At 43.2% G+C, this 12,898-nt stretch overlaps 1 protein-coding gene across 2 annotated transcripts in view; it reads right to left on the minus strand.

Annotated features, from left to right (window-relative positions):
• Ino80 (INO80 complex ATPase subunit) overlaps positions 1 to 12,514 on the minus strand; it is a 95,791-nt gene extending 83,277 nt beyond the window's left edge. The window contains 1 exon segment of one of the 2 annotated variants that reach the window (NM_001261404.2): positions 12,207 to 12,343. The gene's annotated coding sequence lies outside the window, so the exon portion shown is untranslated. 2 annotated transcript variants of the gene reach the window in all.
• Positions 12,515 to 12,898: the final 384 nt, after the last annotated feature.

Genomic DNA, 12,898 nt, shown 5'->3' on the forward strand with positions numbered 1-12,898 from the left:
AAGTTCATGCTAAAATAACCCTCTTTCCTTGCTTGCCTATATATTCCTACTGCAAAGCTGGGCATGATAGCACACACACCTTTAATCCCAGCACTTGGGAGACAGGGATAAATGGATCTCTGAGTTCAAGGTGAGCCTGACCTACAGACTGAGTTCCAGAACATCCAGAGCTACACAGAAAAACCATGTCTTGTGGGGAAAATGATCTCCATTTCAACAGTGTACAGCCTGTGTCCAATCACTCATTCAGTTAATTGTCCAACTGTAGTATGCATGCAACCTGCAGCCCTAAGAAATACAACCTTATCAACTGTGAGTGCCCTGGGAGCCAGCCAGGTGGCTTAGTGGGTAAAGGCATCTGCTGTCAAATCTGACAGCCTTAGTTCAATGTTAAGGATCCAGAGTGAAAGGAAAGAACTCCTGAAGTTGTCCTCTAATGTCCCCCCTGACACACACACACACACACACACACACACACACACACACACACACACACAAATACAAAAATAAACCAGGGCATAGTAAAACATGTTTGTGAGTATCGGGTTTATCTTTATTCCTTTGTACAGCTAAGTTTGTGCATAATGTGAGTGTGAGATGTGTCTGCGAGGGGCATGTGAACATCAGTGCTTTACTGGTTTAGGGATCAAAGTTACATTGACAGTTTGTTTGGCAAGTGTTTCTGTCAACGGAGCCATCTCAAAAGCCTCTCCATCTTACTGTTGAGATGGAGTTCTCACTAAACCTGGAATTTGCCATTTAGTAGCTTAAGAGTGTGGAGCTTGGTCTGTAGCTGTGTATTGTAATGCTGAATGCAGTACCAGAAGGGATAGGCCCATGAGCCGAATCTCATGTTTACCAACCTTTGTGATGCAAACCTTGCTCCTGAATTTAAAACTGTTTTGAGATTTGGTTGGTTGCATGCATTATAATGCTAAATACTGGCCTTGGTTGACTGGGGACACTTAGCTGAAGAGATGTCATGTATCCTTGTCCCCCAAGTTATCGCTGATTGGTGAATAAAGATGCCTACACTGGACAGAAGAGAGATAAGTAGAGTTTTGGTTCCTAGGCTGGAGATCAGGGTCAGGAAACCAAGAGCACAAGAGAAAAAACACGGCTTTGAAGGCTGGCCAAATGGAGTAGGAGCAGCCCAGGCAGAACATGGACAATTATAACGGGGTTATTGATAGGGAAGTAGATACTAACAGCTTAGAGGGTAGATAGCAGCTCTAAAGGTGTATATAAAGGCTTTGTGTCATTTATCTCGAAACTAAAGGTTCTTTTTTTTTTTTTTTTTTTTTTGGTTCTTTTTTTCGGAGCTGGGGACCGAACCCAGGGCCTTGCGCTTCCTAGGCAAGCACTCTACCACTGAGCTAAATCCCCAACCCCGAAACTAAAGGTTCTTAGGCAGGGTAGAAACCCCTGATTAAATATTTTCTACAATACTAGTGGACCAGCAAGTCTCAGGAATTGGGCTGCATCAACCTCCAGCACTGGGACTCAAGTGGACTCCTCTAGACCCATTTTTTTTTTTTTTAACTTTTAAACTAAAGTAGTAGAGGTCCAAACTTGGGTCATCACGACCAAAGACTTTACCCATGGAGCCATCTTTCCATCTCTCTCTTCTTTTACTAAGATATGTCCATATATTTAGGCTCTCATCAGTCTACAATCTTTCCTGGGAACCTTAGAGTTTATAAAGTGATTTTTTACTTAATTTGCACATATTTACAGAGCACAGTGGCTCATGCTTGTCACCCCAGCCTCTAGAAGCTTAGGTATACAACTAGACTAACAGCCACAGATTACCAATGTCCCTTCAGTATGGCAGTGCTCAAGAAACTGCTGCTGGGAAGAGCCAAAGGCACTAATGAGCAGACAGTAAATGCTGGGTAAATTGAATATGTGTTCACAAACCATTAAATATAAAATGCCATAGTTTACTGGCCAGATCTGAACTAGGATTAGATCACACATCTGTGATTTTATAATCCTTAAATTATATCAGACCTATTCTTAAGCCTAAACTACCTTCTGTTCTAGTAAATGTAAAGAACTACCTGCTCTTTATTTTATATGCGACTATTTCGTTAGAGTGTATGTGTGTAAACATGCTCATACGCTCATGGCATGAGTATGAAGGCCAGGGGGTAACTAACAGTATTGATTTTCTCCTTCCACCATGTGGATGTAGGGAGAGGATCAATTTGGATTCAAGCCTTCACCCACTACCCCAACTCTCCAGCCACAGCTACCACTGAAGGCTATCAAGCGTTCATCTTTTAAGCAATTTTATTCTCCAAGATTTGTTTTTACCAAATTTACAATTAATATCCTATTTCAATTTGAAGATAGAATTCAAAGCCTCACACATAGTAGCTAAATATTCTACCACACCATAGGAGTCACATTTCTTCATCTTTATATGAAAATCCTACTGTTGCCTTCATCATTTCCTAAAACCTCCCTTTATGCTCAATCTGTTCGGGGTTTTTGGTTGTTGTTTGAAATATAAACACAGGAAACCATAGAAAAGTTTAGGGGTAAAACCAGGAATAGTGGCTCATATCTGTAATCACTGCATTAGAGGTAGAAGTATATAAAATTCAAGGTCATCCTCTGCTACATAACAAATTCAAGGCCAGCCTAGGCTACAAAGGACCTTGTCTAAAAAAAAATGATAGGAAACCAGGAGGTGGTAGAATTAGTTTTGGTCCAGCTTTTCAGTTAACATTCGAGATGCCCAAAGAAAGGTGCCTTGTCAAAGTCACACAGTTAGCTGGGCGGTGGTGGTTCATGGCTCTAATTCTAGCACTCAGGAGGCAGAGGCAGAGGCAGAGGCAGAGGCAGAGAGGCAGAGAGGCAGAGGCAGAGGCAGAGGCAGAGGCAGAGGCAGAGGCAGAGGCAGAGGCAGAGGCAGAGGCAGAGGCAGAGGATCTCCAAGTTCAAGGCCAGCCTGGTCTACAAAGCAAGTTCCAGGACAACCAGGGTTATATAGAAACCGTGTCTCAAAAAAAAGGTTTTTGCTGTGAGTGTGTTTTGGTTCGGGCATACTACAGACTGAAGCAAGAGTTACTGAGCTGCACTTCCAGACCTACACATACATCTTACAATTTTAATTTTTTCCCCTTAAACTTTATTTACTGAGTATGCACATAGGAATTGGTTCTCTCCTTCCACTGCAGGTTTGGGGATCTAAGTCATGCTGATAGAACACACAGCACACACTCTTGTAAGCTTGGACTTGCAAGATGTCTGGTCGGGCCGAACTATGCTTTTCATGATCTTTGGAATGACTTTCCACTTTCCATCAGCCTTTCTGACAACATATCTGAACGACATTCGTGGGATAGGATACAGTGGTCACCACTCGTATACTGTTTGATCCTATAGATGTTTACTCTTTGTTTTTCTATTTCCACATTTTATTCTACTCAGCAACTAACTTCAGAAAAGAAAAGCCACCACATGCAAAACTGGAGTAACTCACTTGTTAACGTACATTGGTGTTTTACCTGGATGTATGTCTGTATAAGGGTATTGGATCCCCTAGAACAGGAGTTGTGATCTGTCGTGTGAAGGCTGGGATTTGAACCAGAGTCCTCAACTGCGGAGCCATCTCTCCAGCTCCATCACTTGTTTCTTCACAGGATAAAAGAATATTCTGCGGGGTTGGGGATTTAGCTCAGTGGTAGAGCGCTTGCCTAGCAAGCGCAAGGCCCTGGGTTCGGACCCCAGCTCCAAAAAAAAAAAAAAAAAGAAAAAGAAAAAGAAAAAAAAAAAAAAAAGAATATTCCTAGCAGCATTTCTGATGGTTGGTTTGTTTGGGACAGGGTCTCATGATGTAACTGCTGCATTCTCTCTGTACACCAGGCTGGCCTTGAACTCAGAGATCCACCTGCCTCTGCTTCCCCTGTGCTGCGATCAGGCTGCACTATCACAAGTGCAGAGCTTTTGCAGCATGACTTGTAAAGATGCATACAAACTGCATACAGAAAATCCATGTTCTATACATCACCACATAAGCAATAGCTCCCTCATGTGGAGCAAATTGAGTGTTACAGCCATTGCTGTGCTTAGCTCCTAAATGAAGACGACTAATATTCACTGATGTGCTCAGTACTCAACACATGATTTAATTTCAGTTGTAGAAATTTTAACTTCTATTTTACAGATTAGATCTAAACTCAAATTTTAATAATGGCTGCTTAATTTATAATCCCAAGTAGAACTCATGAGGCAAATATAGGAAGCTCAGACTCCAAGTCACAGGCTACAAAGTGATTTTAATTCTATGACAACAAAACATCAATCTTATATGTAATCTTCCAGCTGCCTTTTTTTCTTTTTTCTATTTTTCGGAGCTGGGGACCGAACCCAGGGCCTTGCGTTTGCTAGGCAAGCGGTCTACCACTGAGCTAAATCCCCAGCCCCTTCCAGCTGCCTTTTAAGCAGTAAGGTGCATTGGTGCATCTCCACAGCTGCCACAGGCCCCTTTCAGGATAACCCTTATGTAAAACTTGCACACTGAAGAGTCAGGCTGACTTTTTTTTAAGAGCTGTTTATGGTTTGTTTTTGTGGTTTTTTAATACATTGGTGTTTTTGCCTGCATGCATGTCTAGATGAGGGTGTCAGATCTTAGACTTATACAGTTGTGAGCTGCTGTGTGGTTGCTAGAAATTGGACCTTGGGACCTCTGGAAGAGGAGCCAATGCTCTTAACCACTGAGTCATCTCTCTAGCACCAAGCTGACTCTTAATACCTTTATTTAAAAGGCCTCAGCAATCTGAATCCAAGCAAGCCATCAAAATGAAAACATGTAGCTAAAATGGTAACCATAAACTGAGGAGCCTCCTACACCACCCAAGTACTGGGATCAATCTTGCAGTTTTCTGGGATTGTTTTGTTCTGTGTAATCTTATGTGTGAATGCCTAGTGTCTGTGGAGACCAGAAGAGGGCATCAGATCCCCTGAAACTAGCATTAGGGACAGTTGTGAGCTGCCATGTGGATGCAGAGATCTGAACCTGAGATTATCTTTTGCTTTACTAGTACAGCAAGCGCTCTTAATCGCAGAGGCACCTCACCAGTCCCAAACAATGGTTCTTAAAACAGGCTTCACTTGGCATCCTTACCTAACCTTGAACTCATTTCTAATCCAAGCTGGCCTCCAACTCTAAGCCATCTTCCAGCCTCAGCTTCCCAGGAGCTGGAAATTACAGGCACTCACTGCCACACCCAGCTATTAAACCCAAGTCTTCTAATTTGGGGCATTGAACTCAGTGACCTTGAACTTTTGGTCTACCCGCTGCTATCTCCTGACTGCTGGGATTAAAGGCGTGTGCCACCTCTTCCATTTTGTGTGTTAATATGGGTCAAATCCAAGACTTTATATTTGGTAGATAAGCACTCTACCAACTGAGGTGTATCACTGGACCCTAAATACTATCCTACCACATTCTCTCTAAACTATTACTGGCTCTCAGTAGAAGATGACCTTGAATTCCTGGTTCTCCTGTCTCCACTTGCCAGAGCTGGGATTATAGCTGTATGCCACCATATCCAGTTTACAGAAATGTATTTTATAAAGAAACCTAAAATTTTCCGTAAGACTTTTATTGCTTTTTAGTTTGCTTTGAGGATGGTGGCTGTTTTTTCAGTGTATCCTTTGGCTAACATGGACCCTATTAGATTAAACTGGCTTCAAAATTACAGTGATCCTCCTGCTTCTACCTCCAACTTAAGGTTGTAGGTGTACACCACAATACCCTGCAAAACCATACAACCTCACTGTTGGGGTACTGAATACCAGTGTCCAGCCTTCCAGGCAAATATGCTAATCAACATGTTAAGGAGGAGCCATTCAATGTGACCCTTTTGGTAACACCCATCAAGTTAAAAATTCAGCTGTATAAACTCAAGATTCAATTGCTCATCATGATACAGATTTTCTTAGGGGGGGAAAAAATCAACCATGAAGAACCATGATGTAGATAGAACCATGATACAGATTTTCTTAGGGGGGTAAAAAAATCAACCATGAAGAACCATGATATAGATAAAGACTGCCTCCTGTATAAGGTCAGCCAAAAGATAAAAATAATAGAAAATAAATTGAGAAGTCTAATATGAAAACACTGAATGTGATCCATATTTTAATAAACTAGAGGAAAAAGAGTGAACTGTATGGCATGCTTTTATACATACATAACTAACAAGGACTGGGATCTGCAGATGGGTTTCAGAGCACAGTTCTTACATTTATGTGTTTATGTGTCCTGACACCCTTTGCAGTCTAATAAAACCTGTTGTGTTAACCACTTCTCAGAATAACAGACGTCAGTTCTCAATGCTGCAGATCAAATTCAGTTCCTTGTGCACAATAGGCAAGAACTATATGACTGAACATAGAATATATTTTTTTGTTTGTTTTGATTTTTCAAAGCAGGGTTTCTCTGTGTATCCCTGGCTGTCCTAGAATTCACTTTATAGACCAAGTTGGCCTCAGACTCAGAGATCTGCCTGCCTCTGCCTTTCAGGTGCTAGGACCAAAGGCTTACACCACCACATCTGGCTCAGAAAAAGACTTTTAAATGTATAAAATATAACATATACTTAAAATTCTTATGATTTAAAAAATTAGCTTTTTATCACTGAGTTTATTAACAAACAAGTAGAGGTAATACAGCCAATAAACCCTACAGTGTGCTGCCTACATTAAAAATTGAAGAAAATGCTTACATGTTAAGATATAAATTGTTCCCACCCAAATTCAGAACCTTAATAACCCTTGCCCTCCCCTAGAATTGAAACCGTAACTTAGTGATTTGAGCCCTTGCCTCCCATACATGGCACCCAGGTTGAATCCTGAGTACTGTCAGATCAGGTGGAATGAGGAGAGTGAGACAGATAGAAGGAAGGAGGGAAAGAGGGAGAAGCTACAGAGTCCTGGACAATATCGAAGGTATCATTAGATAAGCACCAGTGGTTTCCATAACAAAATTAGGACTGTTGACTATTAGGACATGTTCAAAGGAAAATGAACCTGAATTCCTATAGAAAGAGCTGGTGACAGTTTAGGGAAAACCTGGAAGTACAGTTATGATGATACTGGCTTTGGGCTTGGCAATATAGTTTCAATGGTAGACTGCTCATGGCCCTGATGGTTTTAACCCCATCACCATATAGACTGGGTCTAGTGGCGTATGTCTGTAATCCTAGCTCTTTGGAGATGGTGGCATAAAACCAAAAATTCAAGTTAGTCTCCACTAACAGCCTGGGCTACAAGAGATTTTACTCAAAAAAAAAAAAAAAAAAAAAAAAACAAATATGTTCTTTAAAATATTTCTGGGAAATTAAAAGAGAGAACACTGCCACTTACTGGCCATCTGGTTTTACCGAATATTATTTTGTCATCTGTAAAGTTGAGATAAATACCAACCAAATTTAGTGAAAATTCAAAAGATAAGGCATTTGCCTTGCTAACTAGTTTATTTACTTGTTAATTTTTTTTTTTTTTTGGTTCTTTTTTTCGGAGCTGGGGACCGAACCCAGGGCCTTGCGCTTCCTAGGTAAGTGCTCTACCACTGAGCTAAATCCCCAGCCCTTATTTACTTGTTAAATAAAATTATATATACATCTATTAATATTTAAATATCACTAAATATATTTATTTATTTAAATTTTTTTCAAGACAGTTTCTCTTCAAAGCCCTGGCTGTCCTGGAACTTACTCTATAGACCAGGTTGGCCTCAAACTCAAGAGATCTGAGCCCAGCTCATTTACTTAATCTAACTAGAGATGTCTGAAGTAACCCAAGCTAGCTTTGAACTTAGGATCCTTACGTGAATGGTTCCATGCCTAGTATTATTTGCTGGGGGATCAAACTCAGCATAACAGGCAAGCACCTTTTCAAACTACATCCCCAACACTAACTGGCTCTTAATAGGATCTTCATAGTGATGCTTCATCTCATCTTCTGAATGCTAGCATCTCTTCAGGGGTGGGAGAGATGGCTCGGGGGTGAAGAGCACTGACTGCTCTTCCAGAGGTTCTGAGTTCAACTCTCAGCAACCATATGGTGGCTTACAACCGTCTGTAATGAGATCTAATGCCTTCTTCTGGTGTGTCTGAAGATAGTGACAGTGTACTATGTATTCAAATTATAGGCATGTACTACCAGTGTACTCTACCACTGAGGCACACCCCAGTCTAGTCAGAGAATTTTTTTTAGTCACATTCCCTATCAAAAAAAAGAAAAAAAAAAGGGGGCGGGGGGGCTGGAGAGATGGCTCAGCGGTTAAGAACACCGACTGCTCTTCCAGAGGTCCTGAGTTCAATTCCCAGCAACCACATGGGGGCTCACAACCATCTGTAAAGAGATCCAATGCCCTCTTCTGGTGTATCTGAAGACAGCTACAGTGTACTCATATATAATAAATGAATAAATCTTAAAAAAAAAAAAAAAAAAAAAACCCGGGGCTGGGGATTTAGCTCAGTGGTAGAAGGCCCTGGGTTCGGTCCCCAGCTCCGAAAAAAAGAACCAAAAAAAAAAAAACAAAAAAAAACAAAACAAAACAAAAAAAAAAACCCACACCTATGTTCAAAACTTTTTTGAGAACTGGAAAGATGTTGTTAAAGAAGCAAAGACACTTGCCTCCAAATTGGATGACCTGAGTTTGACCTCAGAAACCCACATGGTAGGAAAAAAAATGACTCCCATAAGTTGTACAAACTGTCCTTGACTTCCACACGAGTGATATAACATGTACACATAAATACACATACTAAATAGAAGTAAATATGTATGTGTGTTGGTGTGTAGGTATGCACACATGTGTGTGTGTGTGTGTGTGTGTGTATGAAAAAATATAAAAAACTTGATTTGAATTCTTCTCCAGATGTAGAGCAATAGTTCTTTGGGACAAAAGATCCTTTCATAGGGATTGCCTAAAACCATCAGAAAACACAGATATTTAAATTACAATTCATGGGGTTGGGGATTTAGTTCAGTGGTAGCGCACTTGCCTAGCAAGTGCAAAGCCCTGTGTTCAGTCCCCAGCTGGGGGGGGGGGGCAACTAAATTACAATTCATAATAGTAGCAAAACTACAGTTATGAAGTAGCAATGAAACTAACTTTTATGATTGGAGTCACTTCTACATAAAGAACCCTATTAACCGGTTGAAGCATTAGCAAGTTTGAGAAGCACTGCTACAGAGGAAAGAGAACAGTAAACTAAAACAATGAAGTTTAATCCCTTAAAAACAAAATTCATTTTAGAATATAGACAGATACCAGGCAAAGTGGCTCACAGCTGGGACTGCTGAAAATCTGAGGATGCCATGGTTCACACAGTAACTTCCAAGACACCTTGGGCTACATTATGTGACCTTGCTCTACCCCTGTCCCCCTCAAAAAAGATATGTATGCAGATTTTACCAGGCACACATTTACTGACAAAGACACACTCTGAGAAATGTGACCTTGAGCTATTTCTGTTGTCATGTAAACATTATACAGTGGGCTTATATGAATACATAAGGTATAGAAACTATTACACTCCTGGGCGATGTGGCAAAGACATGGTCCTGTTCGTAATTCCAAAATGCAACTCATGAGTACATAGTGATTATTCAGTACCCTGGAAGCTGGTTCCAGTGCTGCTCTCCTACACCACAACTGAGAGAACCCAAATGATGTACTGTCTGACATAGCCACATACTTTAAGTCACCGTTAGGTTATGTTTAAGTGTGACACTTAGATAAGCATGATATAAATAGTTGTTTAGGGAATAGTAACGGAAAAAAACTGTTTCTGCTCAGAACAATCATAACCACCACAAAGCCAAGGACAGAGCACAGAAGAGTCAATACAAAGTGAACAGTGCTCAGACAAGTCTGAGGGAAAATAGGATTTGTGAGCGGGTGAGGTAGCCCACAACAAAGTATGGCTACGAACCACTTCATAAGCCTGTTCATCAGAGTGCTAGGTCCGAAGCAAATTCAAGTTCTGCTTTTTGAAAAATTTTGAAGGTTTTAGCCCAAACCTGGTTAAGTACAAAGATGCAGAAGCCAAAAAAAAAAAAAAGATGCAGAAGCCAATGCCAAGAAACACCAATTTAACAATCTCAAATTGTTATTTTATAGGAAGAGTGAGCTTCTGAATTTCCAGCATAAAATAAAACCAGGTAGCCCATACCTTTATTAGGAGGCAGAGGCAAGAGGATTTTGAGTTCAAAACTACCCTGGGCTATGTAGTGAGACCCTGACTCATAAAGCACCAGAATGGGGGCTGAGACATTTCAGCATTAAGAGTGCTTGTTGCTCTCACATAAGAGCAAGGTTTGATTCCCAGCACCGACATGGTGGCTCACAACCACCTTTAACTCCAGTTTGAGGAAAACTGATGCTTTCTCCTAACTGGCCTGCACTGGCTCCCATATACACATGGGTACATCATACACTCAGACTCACACACATATGAATAAAATATATCTTAAAAAAAACAAAAAGGTAACAGCAATAAAAGAAAAGCAGCAAAGTTTACATGCTGTACCATATGTGAACCTTGAACATGTTACATTTAAGCAGCTAGTGAAACGTGGGTACATATTTTAGCATCCCTTTATGTAAAATAGAAATGTCAAGGGGGCTGGAGAGATGGCTCATTGTTAAGAGCACTGACTGCTCTTCCAGAGGTCCTGAGTTCAATTCCCAGCAACCACTTGGTTGCTCACAACCACATGATGCCCTCTTCTGGTGTGTCTGAAGATAGCAACAGTGTGCTCATGTACATAAAATAAACCTTTAAAAGATGGAAACTTCAAGCACAACGCGTCTGCTGGGCATACTGTTGCACACCTTTAGCCCCAGCACTCAGGGGGCTTAGGCAGCTTAGGACAGCCTGATCTACATACTTAGTGAGTTGCAGGACAGCTAGAGCTGCATCATGAGACCCTGTCTCATTTAAAAAAAAAAAATCTAAAATAGATTGTTACCAAGTGCTGTGGAAAGAGGGAAAGCAGTGATACCTTCTTTTAAAGTCACTGTTAAATGGTGGTGATAGTTGTGCAACTCTGCATATACTGAAATGTTCTGAATTGTGCCTGATTCACCTGAGCTGCAATCATATCTGATAAAGGTGTTACTCCTTTGGAGAAAAAGCCAGGGATGGAAGTGCACACTTAGAATCTCAGCACCACGGAGGCTGAGGCAGGAGGATATCAAGTTCTTGGCCTTCCAGGCCAAAAACAAAAAACAAACAGGAAAAAGAGGAAAGGAAAAAAAAAGAAAGAAAGAAAAGACAAGACCGGAAGGAAGCATCAATAAACCACAGTGAAAATGAGGAATGTAAATCATGTATCAGTAACTGGGAAAACTAAGCTGATCACCAGCGATGTTTTAAGGAGTTGAACCTCCAAATTCCTTCCCGCTTCCTAAGAAGTACAAGAATGTAAATCAAAGAGTCCTGAGCACAGTCGATTCTTAACTAAAATAGTTAAATGCCTTCTTCGGCAATATCCAACTTCTAAACTGTAGGGGGCTTCCATCCTCCCGTGATTACGGAAGTAGTACTTTTCATCAGTAAGCTCAAGAAGGAATTGTCAAAGTAAGATGACACTCGCTTAGATGCACTGCGAAGGGGTGTCACAGACTCATTCCTAAGTCTGTGCACGTGTCAGCCTGTCCCCATCTAACACCAACTAGCAACTTGCATCATTTCACCCGTATCGTGGCTCGCTCTCCATAAACTGATACTCTATCAAGTCCATAGATCTCGTTCGTTTAAATTGACAGGCAGAACCCTCACCCGGTTCCTGGTCCAGCCCAACAAGCCTCCGCCCTGCCCCTCCCCACTTCCAAACCCACACACGTGTTAGACCGACACCGCCCCACCGGGTCCCACGTGCACCTAGTCTAACACTCCCCACGTGTGGGTGCTCCACGGGCTTCCTCGGGTAACTGAGGTCACCCATAACCCCAGAGCTCCAGAGGTACGACAGAAAAGCCGAGGCCCAGGTCTCTGAGGTCCCAACCCTATGGGGAGTGTCCACACCCATCCTCTCTACTAACCCCAACAAATCCAAGGGCCGGGGGCGACGGCCCCTTTAAGAAGCGGCCCAGTCGTCGCCCACAGAGAGGGGCGCATAGGGGCCTACACTACACCCCCTCCGTCCACCCGCCCACCTCTACTCAACCTCACCTCGGGCCGAGGGGCCCCGCCGCCGCGGCGGCGGCGGAGGGGGGGCGGGGTGCGGGCGGGGTCCGGAGGGGGGGGTCGCCCCGCCGACTGTGGAGCCGCGGTTCGCTCTCTGAGGCCGAGGGACGGTGACTGCGTTGGACGGGAACGCTCCTAGCTCGCTCCCTCGGCGGCTCCTGGGACCCCAAGATGGCGGCGGCGCTGAGGCGGCTGCGGGCGCTGGGCCGGCGGCGGCGGCGGCCACTTTCACTCACTGAGAGGAGCGGAGCAGGGACACGGGGAGCCATGGCGGGGGGGAGGAGAGGCGCCATAGCCAGGCCAGAACAATCGAGCAGGTACTCGGCTGGCTTACCCCCGCCCCGCCCACGCTCACTGCTAGTCGCTAGCCCGTGTCCACCGACAGTGCCGCTACGGTCGGCCCCGTGCAGCTTGTACCCCGCCGCAGCCGCCTGACGCCCCGCGCGGACCGGGGTTCTGGGGGAGACCCTCATCTATACTATCTGAGTGCAGATTGGTCGGGGCTGGGACTGGCGAAGATTGCCGAAAGGCGACGGGGAGGAGGAGGATGTCATCGCTGGAGTGAGCAAGCAGATCTCGCGGGAGGAAATGTCGCGAGAGCTCAGCGGCCCTGCAACCGCCTAAGAAAGGTTACTTTTTCCGGAAGTAACGTCAATGGAAACCGCCCAAGGTCCTGG

Source organism: Rattus norvegicus, chromosome 3 (assembly GCF_021556685.1).
Source record: "Rattus norvegicus strain SHRSP/BbbUtx chromosome 3, alternate assembly SHRSP_T2T, whole genome shotgun sequence".
Taxonomy (NCBI): domain Eukaryota; kingdom Metazoa; phylum Chordata; class Mammalia; order Rodentia; family Muridae; genus Rattus; species Rattus norvegicus.